The sequence below is a fragment of the Urocitellus parryii genome, chromosome 3 (genome assembly GCF_045843805.1).
Source record: "Urocitellus parryii isolate mUroPar1 chromosome 3, mUroPar1.hap1, whole genome shotgun sequence".
NCBI lineage: Eukaryota > Metazoa > Chordata > Mammalia > Rodentia > Sciuridae > Urocitellus > Urocitellus parryii.
The window spans coordinates 121,653,534-121,671,517 of record NC_135533.1 but is presented as its reverse complement, the minus strand read 5'-3'; the positions used below and the strand labels follow the sequence as shown (position 1 = coordinate 121,671,517).

The 17,984-nt window shown below is 35.4% G+C and overlaps 1 pseudogene; it reads right to left on the bottom strand.

Annotated features, from left to right (window-relative positions):
- Positions 1-15,915: 15,915 nt before the first annotated feature.
- Positions 15,916-16,390, bottom strand: LOC113197398 (putative ribosome biogenesis protein RLP24 pseudogene; annotated as a pseudogene).
- Between the last annotated feature and the right edge of the window lie 1,594 nt (positions 16,391-17,984).

The following is a 17,984-nucleotide window of genomic DNA, read 5'->3' as shown; positions in this document are numbered from 1 at the left end:
CTTTTAATATTAATATACCATCCTTTCTATGACCTGTATATATTTCTATGACCAATATAATAATTTCCTGGTCAATTTTTATATTTATTTTTTGTCCATATTATAGCATCTAAAACAGACAAATGGATGCCCTGTGGCATTTAATATGAACATTATATCCATATTACAGCACTTTAATATGATATCTGCTTTATGGCTAATAACTAATATTATATTCCTATAATCTTATCTAAGTTAACATATTAATTGACCTCTTGACTTTAATATTAATGTGATATTCATATTCAAGCAACCTAAAGTGGTATAATTGTTTACCTGTGGCCTTTAATACTAATATGGTATCTATATTACAACATCTAAAATTGATAAAATAGTTGTGATACCAGTGATAAGTTCTGCTTCTTCACATGTTGAAGTATAACATTAGAGAAGCACACCAAGTCAAGCATATAAAACAGGGTTTATTTGAAAAGGGGTAATAAACTTCTCCTAGGAGGGAAAAAGGGGCCATAGATGGTATCCTGGAATCCCAAGAGCCTTTTAATATGTCTTAGGCTTCTTTTGTTCTTTTGCTGTCTTTCCTTTATCTTTTTCCTTCTTGTATATATGACTAGGCCCAGGATATGCTCAGTGGGATGGCAAAAAGGTGAGAAGCAGATGGGTTGCAGGGGCCAAAGTGGAGTGATCTGGGCAGGAAGGGGGCCCAGGGTGAATTAACTAGCAACTTTTATAACTTTCTCTAGAGGGGGACAATTCCTGGGCAGGTTACCTCAGCAACAGGTTGGAACAGGGGCAGATTATCTTGATAAGGGTGGAGGAAGGGCTCTGAAGGCATTTGCATTTCAATCCCTCTCCAACATCCTGGACTAACTATAATTGGCCTCCTTGATCTGATCTGACTCAATCTACCTATCTTTACTGACTGCCTGTCTAATTTTGGCTTCAGCTGCACTTTGACCTTTGACATGAATATGATATCCTTACTATAGTATTCAAAGCTAATATAATAATTGTCCTGAGACATTTATAATTAATATGATATCATTATTATAGATTTAAAACTAATATAATAGGTTTCTGTGGCATTTAATTTTAATAAAATATTTATGCTATAGCATCCTATAGTAATATTATAGCTGTTCTGTGATATTTATGATTAATATAATATCAGCATTATAGATTTTAAAACTAACATAATAGGTACTCTTTGACCTTTAATTTTTTTTAAGGAAGGATTTTTTTTAACACCTTTATTTTATTTATTCATTTGCCTGTGGTGCTGAGGATCGAACCCAGGGCCTCACATGCTAGGCAAGCACTCTACCATGGAGCTATCGCCCCAGCCCCTGACCTTTAATTTTAATATAATATCCATACTATAGCATCTGAAAGTAATATAATAGCTAACCTTTAATATTAACATGAAATCTGTACAATAGCATTGAAAATCAATATATTAGTGCCCTTCATCTTTTACTGTTAATATAACATCATTAATATAGTATCTAATACAGATATACTACTGCCCTGTGTCCTTAAATGTTAATATCATATAGATATTGTAGCAACTAAAATTAATACAATAACTGCTCTGTTACCTTCACTATTAATAATATTAATAGTGTAGCCTGGAAAAGTAATACATATCCTGTGGCCTTTAATATTAATGTAATGTAGTGTGTCCTCTGAAACTAATAATAGCTTAAGTGTTGCCTTTCATGCTAATATGATGTCTGTAATATAGTATTTAAAGCTAATACAATAGCTTTTCTGTTGCCTTTAAAATATTATAATATTCTAGCATGACATCCCAAATTAAATAAATAGCTGGGTGCAGAGACACACACCTGTCATCTCAGTGACTTGGGAGGCTAAGGCAGGAGCATCACAAATTCAAAGCCAACCTCAACAACTTAGCAAGGCCCTAAGCAACTTAGCAAGACCTTGACTCAAAACAAAAATAAACGGCTGAGGCTGGGGCTTGGTGGTAGCATGCTCACCTGGCACATGTGAGGAACTGGGTTTGATCCTCAGCACCACATAAAAATAAAATAGAGGTATTATATCCACCTCCAACTAAAAACTACATATTAAAAATAATAAAAGGGCTGGGGATATGGCTCAAGTGGTGTCGTGCTCACCTGGCATGCGCGGGGCACTGGGTTCGATCCTCAGCACCACATAAAAATAAAATAAAGATGTTGTGTCCACTGAAAACTGAAAAATAAATATTTAAAAATTCTCTCTCTCTTAAAAAAATAATAAAAAAATAAAAAGGGCCGGGGATGTGGCTTAGTGGTTAAGCACCCCCATGCCTAATCCCTGATACCAAAAATAAATAAATAAATAAATAAATAAATAAATAAGCAAGCAAGCATGCTGTGGTCTTTAATACTAATGAAATTTCAATACTATAGCATCTGAAACTAATATAATACTTGCCCTTTGCCAATTAACACTAACATGATAGCCACAATATGATATCTAAAGCTAACATAATACTTCTCCTATGGACTTTAATATTACTGTAATATTCTACTAGAGCATTTAGAAGTAAATAATACTGTACTTTTACCTATAATGGATGGACTGACCTTACTGTAGCATCTGAGACTAGCATATTAGCTGTCCTATGGCCTTTAATATTAATATACTATTTCATATTATAGAATCTAAAAGTAATATATTAGCAGCCCTGTGGCCTTTAATGTTAATGTAATATCCATATTTAGCATCTAAAATTAATATAATGGCTTCCCTGTGGCCTTTAATACTAACAAGACATCCTTACTATACCACTTAAATATAACAAAATAACTCCCCCTTGGTCTTTAATATTAATGTAATATCCATACTTTAGCATCTAAAACTAACACAAAAGCTTTCCTGTGCCTTCTTTACTAATAAAATATACACAGTGCAGCATCTGCCCTGTGACTTTTACTACGAATATATGTAGTATAGCTCATTATAGTTGTCCTGTGACTTTTGATACTCATATAGCATCTAAATATAATAATTGTACTGTGGCCATTTATATTTATGTAATATTTGTATTATGGCATCTAACCCTAATATAATGCTTCCTGAGTCTTTAATACTACCATGATATTTATATGATAGTATCTAATATTAATATAATAGTGGTCTTATAGCTGTTAATATTAATATCCATGCTATATCACTCAAAATATAATAATATAATAACTGTCCTGTGGCCTTTTGTAGTAAAACAATATCTATACTATAGCATCTCAAGTTAATATGATAATTGCACTGTGGCCTTTAATACTAGTTATATTACCTTAAGCATATAATAGCACCTTTAACATATAGTACATGCCCTGTGGCCCTTAATGTTAGTGAAATATGCATCCTGTAACATCTAAAACTAATATAAAATGTGTCCTGCATTCTTTAATGTAATGCAATATACATATTAAAACATCTTAAAGTAATGTAATATGTTTCCTATGGCCATTATTACTAAATTGAGATCCATATTTTAGCATCAATACTAATATAATAGATCCTTTGAGGCCTTTAACACTAATATGGTATCCATACTGTAGCTCTAAAGCTAATGTTATAGCTGCTCTGTGGCACTTAACATCAATGTAATATTAATACTATAATCTGTTAAACTAATATAATAGCACCTATGTAGCATTTATTGCTAATGTGATATCCATAATATAGCATCTAAAATCAATATAATAGCTGCACTGCAGCATTTAATATAGTATCCACATGATTTCATCTAAAACTAATATAATTACTGGCCTGCTGAAACTAGAGTTTCTTCCTTCTACTGGCAGAGGGGTCTGCACAAGCTGCAGCCCTCTGCAGCTGAGAAGTGTTACAGCTCTCAATGGTGGTCCATGCCCTCCAGGGACACAGCAGACCCCAGCAGTTCCCTGTCAGTTTCTTCTTTCTAGGTTCTTGTCTTGTGAATTTGAAGAATGAAATCCACAGACCAGAAGCATAAGTGTGAGAGTGGGATTTATTCACGTGAGCATAGAAACAGGACTCTCACAGTGTGAGCAGTGCAAGAGGAGCCCTGAAAAGGGTTGCCATCTGATTGTGCCAGTCTAGGTTTATACAGTACTTGGGTCCACACTATTGGTCCAAACTTATGCTAATCAGCATTTAAAAAAGTACCAATGCTGTTGGTCCAAAAATTATGCTAATGTACTAACACTGTTTGTTAGCCCTGAATTCCATTCAGGTTTGCCCTACTTCCTCTATCTCTCTGTCCCTCTGGAATGACAGGTCAGTGACATCTTGGGATGACAGGTCAGTGCACCACGGCCTGCTTGTGGCATCGATCCACCACACCTCATGTCCCCCATGCCAGCTTGGCAGACTCTTTGAGGCTGTGGCCCATGCTTGACACCTGTACTCCAGCCTGCCCAGGTTGTTGTTCCTCTGCTTTGCTTTGCTGCTTGGCTGCTGCTTCTCAACAGAGACCAGTGGGCCAGCTGCATGGCTTGGCAGCTGAAAAGCTATGTCTCTGGCCTGTAACACTAATAGCATATCTGTACTGTACCAAACACATTTAGTATAGCAATTGCTCTGCAGCCTTAAATATTAATATAATATCAATATCGTGGCCTTCAAAACTGAAATAATAATGGCCCTGAGGTTATTTAATTCTAATATGATATTCAAATTATAGCATCTAAAACTAAAATAATATTTGGCTTGTGGTCTGTAATACTAATAAGATATTTATGCTAGGCAATCTAAAATTAATATAATAGCTACCCTGTGGCCTTTAATATTTTTATAATATTCATACTATAGCATCTAAAAGTAATGTGATATAATTGCCTTGTGGCTTTTATTATTAATGTAAAATCATACATTTAAGATATCTGTTTATTATTATTAGTTGTTCAAAATATTACATAGCTCTCGACATATCATATTTCATACATTTGATTCAAGTGGGTTATGAACTCCCATTATTTCCCCATATACAGATTGCAGAATCACATCGGTTACACATCTACGTTTTTACATACTGCCATACTAGTGTTTGTTGTATTCTGCTGCCTTTCCTATCATCTACTATCCCCTCCCATCTTCTCTCTCTACCCCATCTACTATAATTCATTTCTCTCCCTTGTTTTTTTCCCCTTTCCCCTCACTTCCTCTTATATGTAATTTTGTATAACCATGAGGGTCTCCTTCCATTTCCATGCAATTTCCCTTCTCTCTCACTTTCCCTCCCACTTCTCGTCCCTGTTTAATGTTAATCTTCTTCTCATGCTCTTCCTCCCTGCCCTGTTCTTAGTTGCTCTCCTTATATCAAAGAAGACATTTGGCATTTGTTTTTTAGGGATTGGCTAGCTTCACTTAGCACAATCTGCTCTAGTGCCATCCATTTCCCTGCAAATGCCATGATTTTGTCATTTTTTTAGTGCTGAGTAATACTCCATTGTGTATAAATGCCACATTTTTTTTATCCATTCATCTATTGAAGGGCATCTAGGTTGGTTCGATAGTCTAGCTATTGTGAATTGTGCTGCTATGAACATCGATGTAGCAGTATCCCTATAGTACTCTCTTTTAAGGTCTTCAGGGAATAGTCCAAGAAGGGGAATAGCTGGGTCAAATGGTGGTTCCATTCCCAGCTTTCCAAGGAATCTCCATACTGCTTTCCAAATTGGCTGAACCAATTTGCAGTCCCACCAGCAATGTACAAGTGTATCCTTTTCCCCACATCCTCGCCAGCACTTGTTGTTTGACTTCATAATGGCTGCCAATCTTACTGGAGTGAGATCGTATCTTAGGGTGGTTTTGATTTGCATTTCTCTGACTGCTAGAGATGGTGAGCATTTTTTCATGTACTTGTTGATTGATTGTATGTCCTCCTCTGAGAAGTGTCTGTTCAGGTCCTTGCCCCATTTGTTGATTGGGTTATTTGTTTTTTTATTGTTTAATTTTTTGTGTTCTTTGTATACTCTGGATATTAGGGCTCTATCTGAAGTGTGAGGAGTAAAAATTTGTTCCCAGGATGTAGGCTCCCTATTTACCTCGCTTATTGTTTCTCTTGCTGAGAAAAAACTTTTTAGTTTGAGTGAGTCCCATTTGTTGATTCTTGTTTTTAACTCTTGTGCTATGGGTGTCCTATTAAGGAATTTGGAGCCCGACCCCACAATATGTAGCTCAGAGCCAACTTTTTCTTCTATCAGATGAAGAGTCTCTGTTTTGATATCAAGCTCCTTGATCCATTTTGAGTTAACTTTTGTGTATGGTGAGAGAAAGGGATTCAGATTCATTTTGTTGCATATGGATTTCTAGTTTTCCCAGCACCATTTGTTGAAGATGCTATCCTTCCTCCATTGCATGATTTTAGCCCCTTTGTCAAAAATAAGATAGTTGTAATTTTGTGGATTGGTCTCTGTGTCTCTATTCTGTACCATTGGTCCACCCACCTGTTTTGGTACCAGTACCATGCTGTTTTTGTTACTATTGCTCTGTAGTATAGTTTATAGTCTGGTATCGTTATACCGTCTGATTCACTCTTCCTGCTTAGAATTGCTTTTGCTATTGTGGGTCTTTTATTTTTCCAGATGAATTTCATGATTGCTTTATCTATTTCTACAAGAAATGCCATTGAGATTTTGATTGGCATTGCCTTAAACCTATAGAGAACTTTTGGTAATATCGCCATTTTGATGATGTTAGTTCTGCCTATCCATGAACAGGGTATATTTTTCCATCTTCTAAGATCTTCTTCTATTTCTCTCTTTAGGGTTCTGTAGTTTTCATTGTATAAATCTTTCACCTCTTTTGTTAGGTTGATTCCCAAGTATTTTATTTTTTTTTTTGAGGATATTGTAAATGGGGTAGTTGTCCTCATTTCCATTTCAGAAGATTTGTCGCTGATATACAGGAATGCCTTTCATTTATGCATGTTGATTTTATATCCTGCCACTTTGCTGAATTCATTTATTAGCTCTAATAGTTTCTTTGTAGACCCTTTTGGGTCTTCTAGGTATAGAATCATGTCAGCTGCAAATAGTGATAATTTAAGTTCTTCTTTTCCTATTTTTATGCCTTTAATTTCTTTTGTCTGTCTAATTGCTCTGGCCAGTATTTTGAGAACTATATTGAATAGAAGTGGTGAGAGAGGGCATCCCTGTCCTGTTCCAGATTTTAGAGGGAATGCCTTCAGTTTTTCTCCATTTAGAATGATGCTAGCCTTAGGCTTAGCATAGATAGCTTTTACAATGTTGAGGTAAGTTCCTGCTATCCCTAGATTTTCTAGTGTTTTGAACATAAAGGGATGCTGTACTTTGTTGAATGCTTTTTCTACGTCTATTGAGATGATCATATGGTTCTTATCTTTAAGTCTATTGATGTGGTGAATAACATTTATTGATTTCCATATATTGAACCAGCCTTGCATCCCAGGGATGAATCCCACTTGATCATGGTGCACAATTTTTTTGATATGTTTTTGTATATGATTCACCAGAATTTTATTGAGGAATTTTGCACCTAGATTTGTTAGAGATATTGGTCTGTAGTTTTCTTTCTTTGAAGTGTCTTTGTCTGGTTTCGGGATCAGGGTGATGTTGACCTCATAGAATGAATTTGGAAGAGCTCCTTCTCTTTCTATTTCCTGAAATAACTTGAAAAGTGTTGGTATTAATTCTTCTTTAAAGGTTTTGTAAAACTCCGCTCTATACCCGTCTGGTCCAGGGCTTTTCTTGGTTGGTAGTCTTTTAATGGCTTCTTTTATTTCCTCCTTTGTTATTGGTCTGTTTAAATTGTGAGTATCTTCCTGACTCAATCTGGGCAAATCATATGACTTAAGAAATTTACTGATATCTTCATTATCTTCTATTTTATTGGAATATAGGGTTTCAAAATAATTTCTAATTATCTTCTGTATTTCTGTAGTGTCTGTCGTGATATTGCCTTTTTCATCCCGTATGTTAGTAATTTGAGTTCTCTCTTTTCTTTTTGTTAGGATGGCTAAGAGTCTGTTGATCTTATTTATTTTTTCAAAGAACCAACTTTTAGTTTTGTCAATTTTTTCAATAGTTTATTTTTTTTCAATAGTTTCTTTTTTTTCAATTTCATTGATTTCAGCTCTGATTTTAATTATTTCTTGCCTTCTGCTACATTTGCTGTTGTTTTGCTCTTCTTTTTTTTAGTGTTTTGGGATGAAGTGTGAAATCATTTATTTGTTTTTTTTTAAAATATTTTTGAGGAATGAACTCCAGGCAATGAATTTCCCTCTTAAAACTGCTTTCATTGTGTCCCATAGATTCCAATATGTTGTGTCTGTATTTTCATTTATCTCTAGGAATTATTTGATTTCCTCCTTTATGTCTTCTGTAACCCATTGATCATTCAGTAACATATTGTTCATTTTCCAAGTAATGTAGGATTTTTTCTTTCCTTCTTTTATCGTCGATTTCCAGTTTCATTCCATTATGATCAGATAAGATGCATGGTATTATCTCCACACCTTTATAATTTCTAAGGGTTGCCCTATGGCATAATATATGGTCTATTTTTGAGAAGGATCCATGTGCTGCTGAGAAGAATGTATATCCACTTGATGATGGTTGATATATTCTATATATGTCGGTTAAGTCTAGGTTAATGATTGTGTTATTGAGTTCTATAGTTTCTTTACTCAACTTTTGTTTGGAGGATCTGTCCAATGGTGAGAGTGGTGTGTTGAATTCCCCCATAATTATTGTGTTGTGGTCTATTTGATTCTTGAACTTGAGGAGAGTTTGTTTTATGAATGTTGCAGCACCATTATTTGGTGCATACATATTGATAATTGTTATGTCTTGTTGGTGAATGGTTCCATTTAACAGTATATAGTGTCCTTCTTTATCCCTTTTGATTAACTTAGGTTTGAAGTTGATTTTATTCGATATGAGTATGGTCACTCCTGCTTGCTTCCGAGGACCATGTGAGTGGTATGATTTTTCCCAACCTTTCACCTTCAACCTGTGTATGTCTTTTCCTATCATATGAGTCTCCTGAAGGCAGCATATTGTTGGATCTGTTTTTTTTTAATCCAAGTTACTAGCCTGTGTCACTTGATTGGTGAGTTTAAACCATTAACATTTAGGGTTACTATTGATATATGGTTTTTACTTCCAGTCATGTTTATTTATTTATTTATTTTAATTTGGCTTGTTTTTCCTCTTTGGTTGTTCCCCTCCCCCTTTACTGAGTTACCTTCCACTGTTGGTTTTGGGTGCTGTTTTTCATTTCCTCTTCTTGTAGTGTTTTGCTCAAAATGCTTTGCAGTGCTGGTTTTCTGGCTGTGAATTCTTTTAACTTTTGTTTATTGTGAAATATTTTAATTTCATTGTCAAACCTGAAGCTTAATTTTGCTGGATACAATATTCTTGGTTGGAATCCATTATTTTTCAGCATTTGAAATACGTTGTTCCAGGATCTTCTTGCTTTCAATGTCTGTGATGAAAAATCAGCCGTTAACCTAATTGATCTACCCCTGAATGTAATCTGCCTCCTTTCTCTTGTAGCTTTTAACATTCTCTCCTTGTTCTGTATGTTGGATATCTTCATAATAATGTGTCTTGGAGTTGGTCTATTATGGTTTTGTATGTTTGGGGTCCTGTAGGCTTCCAGGATTTGGCAATCCATTCCATCTTTCATGTCTGGAAAGATTTCTAAAATTATTTCATTCAACAGATTGTCCATTCCTCTTGTTTGGACCTCTATACCTTCCTCCATCCCAATGACTCTTAAGTTTGGTTTTTTTATGACATCCCATATCTCTTGGATGTTTTGTGCATGGTTTCTTACCAGACTTTCTGTGTTAAATATACTCTTGTCGAGTTGAAAAAGTTTATCTTCATTATCTGATGTTCTGCCTTCTATTTGATCTAGTCTATTTGTAATATTCTCATTTGAGTTTTTGATTTGCTTTATGGTTTCCTGCATTTCTAGGATTACTGTTTGATTTTTTAAAAAAATAGCTCCTGGTAGTGTTCAGTTTTTTGCTTCTCGAATCTGCTTATGTAATTCATTTTCAAAGTATTCTTTCATTGTTTGGACTTGCTGTCAAATGACTTCTTTAAGATTCCATTTCATCTGAGTCAGGTATGCCTTGAGTTCTTTCTTTGTCCATTTTTCTGATGCCTCTAGGTTCTCCTGTAAATTTAAGTTGTCCTGCATTGTTTGTAATCCTTTTTCCCTTGTTTTTTCATGGTGCTCACATTACTTTCCAACTCTGTTTAACTGCTGAGTTTCTGTTTTCTCCTATAAATTTGTTTTGGTTTTGTATATCTCTGTGGTCTCTCCTTTGTGGTGGGAGATTATGTCTAGAGATGTTGGGCTTTATTGTAATTTAAAGCTGATTCATTTGATTCATAAAAGGCTTACAGGTTCTTTAGGCATATATGATCTGTTATTTGGTCTTAGGACTTTATGTTTAGGTTGAGGGCTATGATGGTATGAAGGTTAGTATGTCTTGGCTACTTTGGAAGATTGCTCTACTGGAGGGGGATATTAACAGGTGAATGGATCAGGGTATTTGGTAATAGCTAGGTACTTAGGAGCCCTAAAGACAGCCTCGGAACATTCACCTATTTGCATTTAGAAAATTACACATAATGAAAGTTGTAATGCTTGGGATGAAAGTTAGGGGGAAGGGGAAGGAAGGCATACTTAAAGAGAAAGAGAGAGAAAAATAGGTAGAATAAAGGAGAATGGAAAGAACAATAAAAATTGAAAAGGGAAAAGAAAAAAATGATAAATGAAGTCTTAGAGTTCTATTTTCTTCTCTTCCAGTAGGTGGAGCTGTGCCCTCTGAGCCGAGCTTCTGCCCTCTATGTGCCGGCAGCAATCCCTGTAAGGCGGCTCCTCTTCCTCTACTGGATGTCTCTCCAGTCCTATTAGTCTAGAGCCGTTTCTCTTCTCCGGCCTCTCCCCAACTTCCTCCTGCCAGCCAGCCAGGCCCCGCTTACTGGAGGGGATCTCCACAGATCTAGTTACACTTGTAGCCCTCCTGAGTGAGTGCCCTATTTCCTGAATGACTGAGCACTTTCTCTGTTTGTCATTCATCTAGACCCCAAGGTTGTGGAGTGGGTGATCTGGGAACCATTAGTTTAATTTGTCTGTACCCCTTCTGTGGCCACGCCCCAGGAACTGGTGGCTAAGGCCTTGGGTGTTGCAGCTGGTGGTAGGGGGAGTTGGGGGTCGGGAGTCCCCTCTGCTTCCCTCGGCCCCTACAGTCAAGCCTACAGAGCTCTGGGGTGAGATTTTTGAGGTTTCCCAGCTGTATGCATCTGGTGGGGATGGGAGTCACACACCTGTTGAAGCAATTTCGCTGGGAAGGGATCGCATCTCCCGAACTCTGGTTATGTCAGCTCTCTGCTATGGCGGGCCCCAGACTCCTTGCCGGAGTGTCTGATGGGAGGGGTGGGTCTGGCCTGTTTCTGGTCTGCCCCAGACTTGGTTTCAGTTCTGGTCAGCTGTTTCATGAAGGCTTGGTTAGCAACCTTTTCAAAGGGTCTCTACCGCAGCACATGGTATCCCACAGTGCTGAAACGCCTCGGCGCCGGTCGCTGTCGGTCACCAGACAGTGGCGGACTGGACCTCCAGGCAGGGTGGCCGAGATTCACCTATCCGGGGCAAGCTATCACCTCCAATAATCTAAAATTCCCCACCTAGGTCTCACTTCAGTGGAATTTTGCTGGGAGTTTCTCAGCAGGTAGAATCTGAATGTTATGATGTGTCTCTCTGTCCACCTGGCTGAGGAGGTACTGAAAGCGCTGCCTCCCCGCCCGCCATCATGTTGAGTCTCCATTTAAGACATCTTAAACTGATATAATAGCTGATTTTTGGCTTTTAATACTAATCTGATATCCATATTATAGCAACTAAAATTAATAAAATATACACCCTGTGGCTTTTGATATTTATGTAATATCCATACTCTGGCCTCAAATCCTAATATAATAGTTTATAATATTCATACTGTGACTTCTAAAATATAAGAGTAGCCCTTGTGGTCTTTATTACTGATGATATTTATGTTAGAGCATGGAAATGTGATAATAGCTGTGGCCTTTAATATTAATATGATTTCTAGACTGTAGAATTGAGAATTGGTATCAGAGCTGTACTGCGGTATTTAATACTAATATGATATCCATAGTAAACATTTAAAACTAGTATAATGTTGCTCTGTGCCCTGTAATACTAACATGATATTTGTATTATAGCATCCAATACTAATATAATGGTTGCCCTGTGGCATTTATAATTGATATAATATCAGTAATATAGATTCTAGCCAGGCACAGTGGTGTATGCCTGTAATCCCAGCAACTCAGGAGGTTGAGGCAGGAGAATCATGAATTCAAATCAGTGTCAGTAACTTAGTGAAGCACTTAGCAACTCAGGAAGCCCCATTTCTAAATAAAATATAAATAAGAACTGGGGATGTTGCTCAGTGATTAGGTACTCCTGGGTTCAATCCCTGGAACAACAACAACAAAAAAAGATTCTAAAACTAATGTAATAGATGCTGCATGTCCTTTGATTTTAATACAACACCATATTATTGCACGTAACACTAACATAATAGCTGTCCTGTGACATTTAACTAACATGATATCCATATGAGAGCATTGAAAACTGATATATTAAGTCCCTGTGGCTTTTAATATTAATACAACATTCGTAGTATAGCATCTAATATTAATACAATAGCTGTTCTATGGCCTTTAATATTACTATAATATCATACTATAGCTTCTAAAACTAAAATAATAGCTGAAATTTGTTTGGCCTTCAGCACTGATGTAATATCCATACCATCTTACATTAATTCAGTAACTGCCCTGTGGCCTTCAGTGTTAATTTAATAATAAATATATTATAGTGTCTAACACTAGTATAAAGCTTCCCTTTAACCCAAACATAATATCCATATTATAATGTCTAAAATAATATAATAGCTACAGTCTGGCCTTTAATACTAATATGAATTCCATACTGTACTATCTAATATTAATATAATAGATGTTCTGTGGCTTTAATACTCAAAATCTGTAGTTTAGTATCTAAAACTAATAACTTTCCTGTGGTCTTTAATACTAACATAATATCCATAGTGAATTTCTAATACTCATGTAATAGCTATTCTGTGTTTCTGAAAATTAATATAATATCCATATTATTGCATATTAAACAGCTGACTGTGGACTTCATTACTAATATTATAATAGTCATACTACAGCATCTAAAATTAATACAATAGCAGCCCTGTGGCCTTTACTAGTACCATTTCTGTATCTAAAACGAATGTAACAGGTGCTCAATGACCTTAAATACTAATGTGATATCCATACTAGAGCATCTGAAGCGGATATAATAGTTGCCTTGTGGCCTTTAATATTTGTAACAATACTCTAGCTTCTAAAACTAAAAAAAAAATCTGCCTAGTGACCTTTATTACTAATATAATATCTAATCTATATTATAGCATCTACAACTATTATAATAGTTGCTCTGTTCCCTTAGTACTAATATGACATCCATAATATGGTATCTAAAATTAATATGATAGATTCTAAAACTAATATAGTTTTTGCCCTGTAGCCTTAAACACGACTATAATATCCATACTGTACAATGTACAACTAATATGATATTGCTTTGAGGCCTTTAATTTTTATATAATATCCATAATATAGCATCTAAAACAAATATAATAGCTGCCCTATGACATTTAATACTTACATGCTACCCATACAGTTAGCAAAACGAAAACTGATATATTAATGCCCTGTGTCTTTTAAACTGATATAACATCTTTAGTATAGCATCTAATACTGATATAAGAGTGGTCCTGTGGCCTTTCATATTAATATGATGTAAATATTATAGTAACAAAAATTAATATAACTGCCCTGTTATTATTAAAACAATATTCATACTGTGGCCTATAAAACAGGCCTTTCAAATCAACACCTCTCAACTCCTGTGTTTTCCTTCACCAACTGCTCTCATCTTCTGTATATTCCTCTACCACCTCCTTTATCAGCCCCTGTGTATTATATTAATAATACCTATCCTGTGGGCTCTAACATTAATATAATATCCATAGTGTGGCCTCCAGAACCAATGTAATTGATTTAATTTCACTTTTCATGCTAATAGGATGTACTCATATAGTATCGACAACTAATATAATGCCTGCACTGTGACCTTTAAATTATAATATCCATAGCATGATATCTTTTTTAAAAATTTATTTTTAGTTGTAGTTGGACACAACACCTTTATTTTATTTATTTATTTTTTTGTGGTGCTGAGGATCAAACCCAGGGCCTTGCACATGCTAGGCAGCACTCTACCAATGAGCCACAACCCCAGCTCCCATAGCATGACATCTTAAATAAATAGGTGCTCTGTGGCCTTTAATACTAATGAGATCTCAAAACTATAGCATCTGAAACTAATATAATTCTAGCCCTGGGGCGTTAATACTAATATAATTTTCATAATGTAGCCTCTAAATAAAATAGAATAGCCAGCCAGTGGACTTTAATGTTATTGTGACATCCATAGTACAACATCTAAAACTAATAAAACTGTGCCCTGTGTATTTTAATATTAATATACTATCCATACTATGGCATATATAACTACTATATGTCCTGTGTTCTTTAGTACTATTGTGATATTCATATTGTACCACTTATATTAATATAATAGCTGCCATGTGGCTTTATATTAATAGGGTATCTATCTATGGAATGTAAAACTAATACATGGCTATCAATATTATTATAATATTATAGTACTGTACACAAATTATAGTATTGTAAATTATATCACTGTACTGCCCTGTCACTTTTATTACTAATATAATGTCCAAAATATAACATCTAAAACTGATGGAATACCTACTCTGTGGCCTCTAATATTAACAAAATATTCATAACATAGCATCTAAAATTAAAACTTTAGTTGCCTGTGACCTTTGATATTAATTTAGTAGCCATTTAAGAGCACCTAAAATAAACATAGTAACTTCTCTATGGCCTTTAATATTTCTGAATATCCATGCTATGGCACCTAAAATAACATAATAGCTGCCCTGCAACATTTAGCATTAATATAATATTCAAGTTATATTATCCAAAATCAATATGATAATTCCATGTACCTTTTTGTAGTAAAATGATATTCATACTACAGCATCTCAAGCTAATATAAAAACTGCACTGTGGCCTTTAATACTAATGTAATGTTCATAATATAGTACCCTAACTAATAAAATAGAGGCCTTCTATGGTTTTAATCATCTTTAATATTAGTGTAATATCCATACTTTAGCATCTAAAAATAATAATATCCCTGTTGCCTTTAACCTAATGTAATATTCGTATTATTTCATCTTTTAAAATTATTTTGTTGTTGTCAGTGTACCTTTATCATATCTATTTATATGCAGTGCCGAGAATCAAACCCAATGCCTTACACATGCTGGGCAAGCACTGTATCACTGAGCTACAACCCCAACCCTTTTTTTTTAAACAAAGAAAATTTTATTTTATATATTATTGGCCATAAATTTTTGTAATTAGTTATTACATAAATGCTGCCTAGTGCCATTATTCTGTCCACAATCCACTTGTGCATTTATGAACAGAATTTTCATGATTTACATAAGCACATCTATCAATAAAGATGTTACACTGAGGTGCAATCTAACATCCAAATCTGATGCTTTGCAGATAGCAATGTAGGGGAAAAGTATTTGTAATCATCTTTCACTTCAGTGGCCTTAAAATCAATAATTTAGAATTAAATTCTACGTCTCCAAAGGAGATTTTCAAATGTGCATATAGAAATGGTTACAGAGAGCAAGATTTTTAAGAAACATGTTCATATGTCCACATCCTGTTATAACTGCTGTACCATTTTTTCTTCCAGCTTCTTTCCTTTCCCTGCAAGAGGGGTTCAGATAAGATGGAAGTTTTGCTTGACTTCTTTAATGTCCTGAACTTTCTATAGCTCATTTTCTTCAATCTGTTCATTATAAATTTAGCTTGGTGTTTCTGTATGATCTCTTCAACTCTCTTCATTGCATCAATAGTTTTATTCCATAGTTTTCACTGGCATTTGACAGGTTCATTTCCACATTTTTCAAATTCAATGAATTATCCACTGTAAGCTTTTTATCAGCTGCTTTTCTGAATGCTTTAGTCCACCTGGCCTTGTGAGGATTATGCTTCTTTTTAAAGTTCTTAGGACATTTGGATTTACAGAATCTAAATACCTTGCAATAATTGAAGATGAACATCATGCCATGGACAGGGTAGATGGGCCCTGAACAGAAATAACACTTCTTGATATGCATGTTGAACCTGTGTGGGACCCCACCATCCAGATTATAATCTGGGAAGGAAGTGATATCATGTTATTACATCTTAAACTAATGTAATATATGCCCTTGGTCTCCAATACTATTATGATATCCAAACATGTCATCTAAAACTAATATAAAAGCTGACCTGTGGCCTTTAACACTAATATTATATCCATAGCACTCCATCTGAAACTAATATAATAGCTGCCCTGTGGAAATAAATACTAATGTGATATCCATACTATAGTATTTAAAAATTATATAATAGCTTCCCTGTGGCCTTTAACATTAATCATGCTATAGTATCTATTACTAATATAATAGCAGCCCTGTGACCTTAAATACTAAGATGATGTTAATACTATAGCATCCAAAACTAGTATAATACTTGCACTGTGGTCTTTAATACTACTGTAATATCCATACTATAGCAACTAAAGCTAATATAATAGGCTGTTATGTGTGCTTAATATTAATATAATAGTAATAATGTGGCCTCTGAAACAGAAATAACAACTGCCTTGTGGCCTTTTATTCTAATATAATATCCTACTATATCTTATAAAACTAATATAATAGCTGCCATGTAAGCCTTGAATATTAATATAACATTTATACTAAACCTTGTAAATGCCCCCTCACCCCGCTTCATTACACTTCAGCTGCTCCTGGGACAGTATCCCATCCCCAGAAGCAACATCTGCCTCAGAGAACACTGTCCCTGTGAATGACTGAGATCCCTCCTTCCTTGTCTTAGATATGGTAAAGGTGGTGGAGATCCCTCCTTCCTTGTCTTAGATATAGTAAAGGAGCTGGGAGTGGGGTTTGGGATTGTGCCTACTTACCAGCATTTGCCCCAGAGAAGCTATCTGAATGCTGAGAGCCTGTTTTAATACCATTAACAGGATATGAAAATGTTCCAGTAAAAGGTTGAGGTGACACTTAGATGCAATATTCACAATAACTGTGGGAAAAGTGGCTTGATTGTTTCAGGTCAAGTTCACATTTGAGCAAATCAGGATCTCTCCAACCTGCTCCAAAAGAATACATTCCAAGAATAGAGCAGATGTAACCAACCAGCCCTGGATGGAGGAATGAGGCCTGCCTTCAAATGTCATCCACATTGAAACCATCCCATTCTCAAGGTCAGCCAGGCTGAAGCCTGCCTAGGCCCTTCTCAAGGTCAAAATCAGAAAACCAAAATTATATGGTGAACATTAGGGTTAGGGTGGGAATTATGGTTGGGGTTGAGCCTGAGAAAATTTATGGTCTGGTTTGTGGTCAGATGTTGGGTACAGAGTAGATGTTAAACAGAAGCACATGGTTTGTGGGCTTAGATTTAGGATTTCTAGGGTGAGGTAAAAGCTAGGAGATAGGAAATAATGTTAGTGTTTTAGAGTTATGAATAGGTAAGAGGGGTCAGGATAAGGGTCAAACCAAGACTTCCTTAGAATTCAGAACCCTGAGATACTATCCTCCATACTGTGTTAACATTGACCACCACCTCTGATAATTGGCTCTATGGCTCTATATCACTTATCAATTTTCTGTGTAGCCCTGTATCACATCCCACACGGCTTCTGGT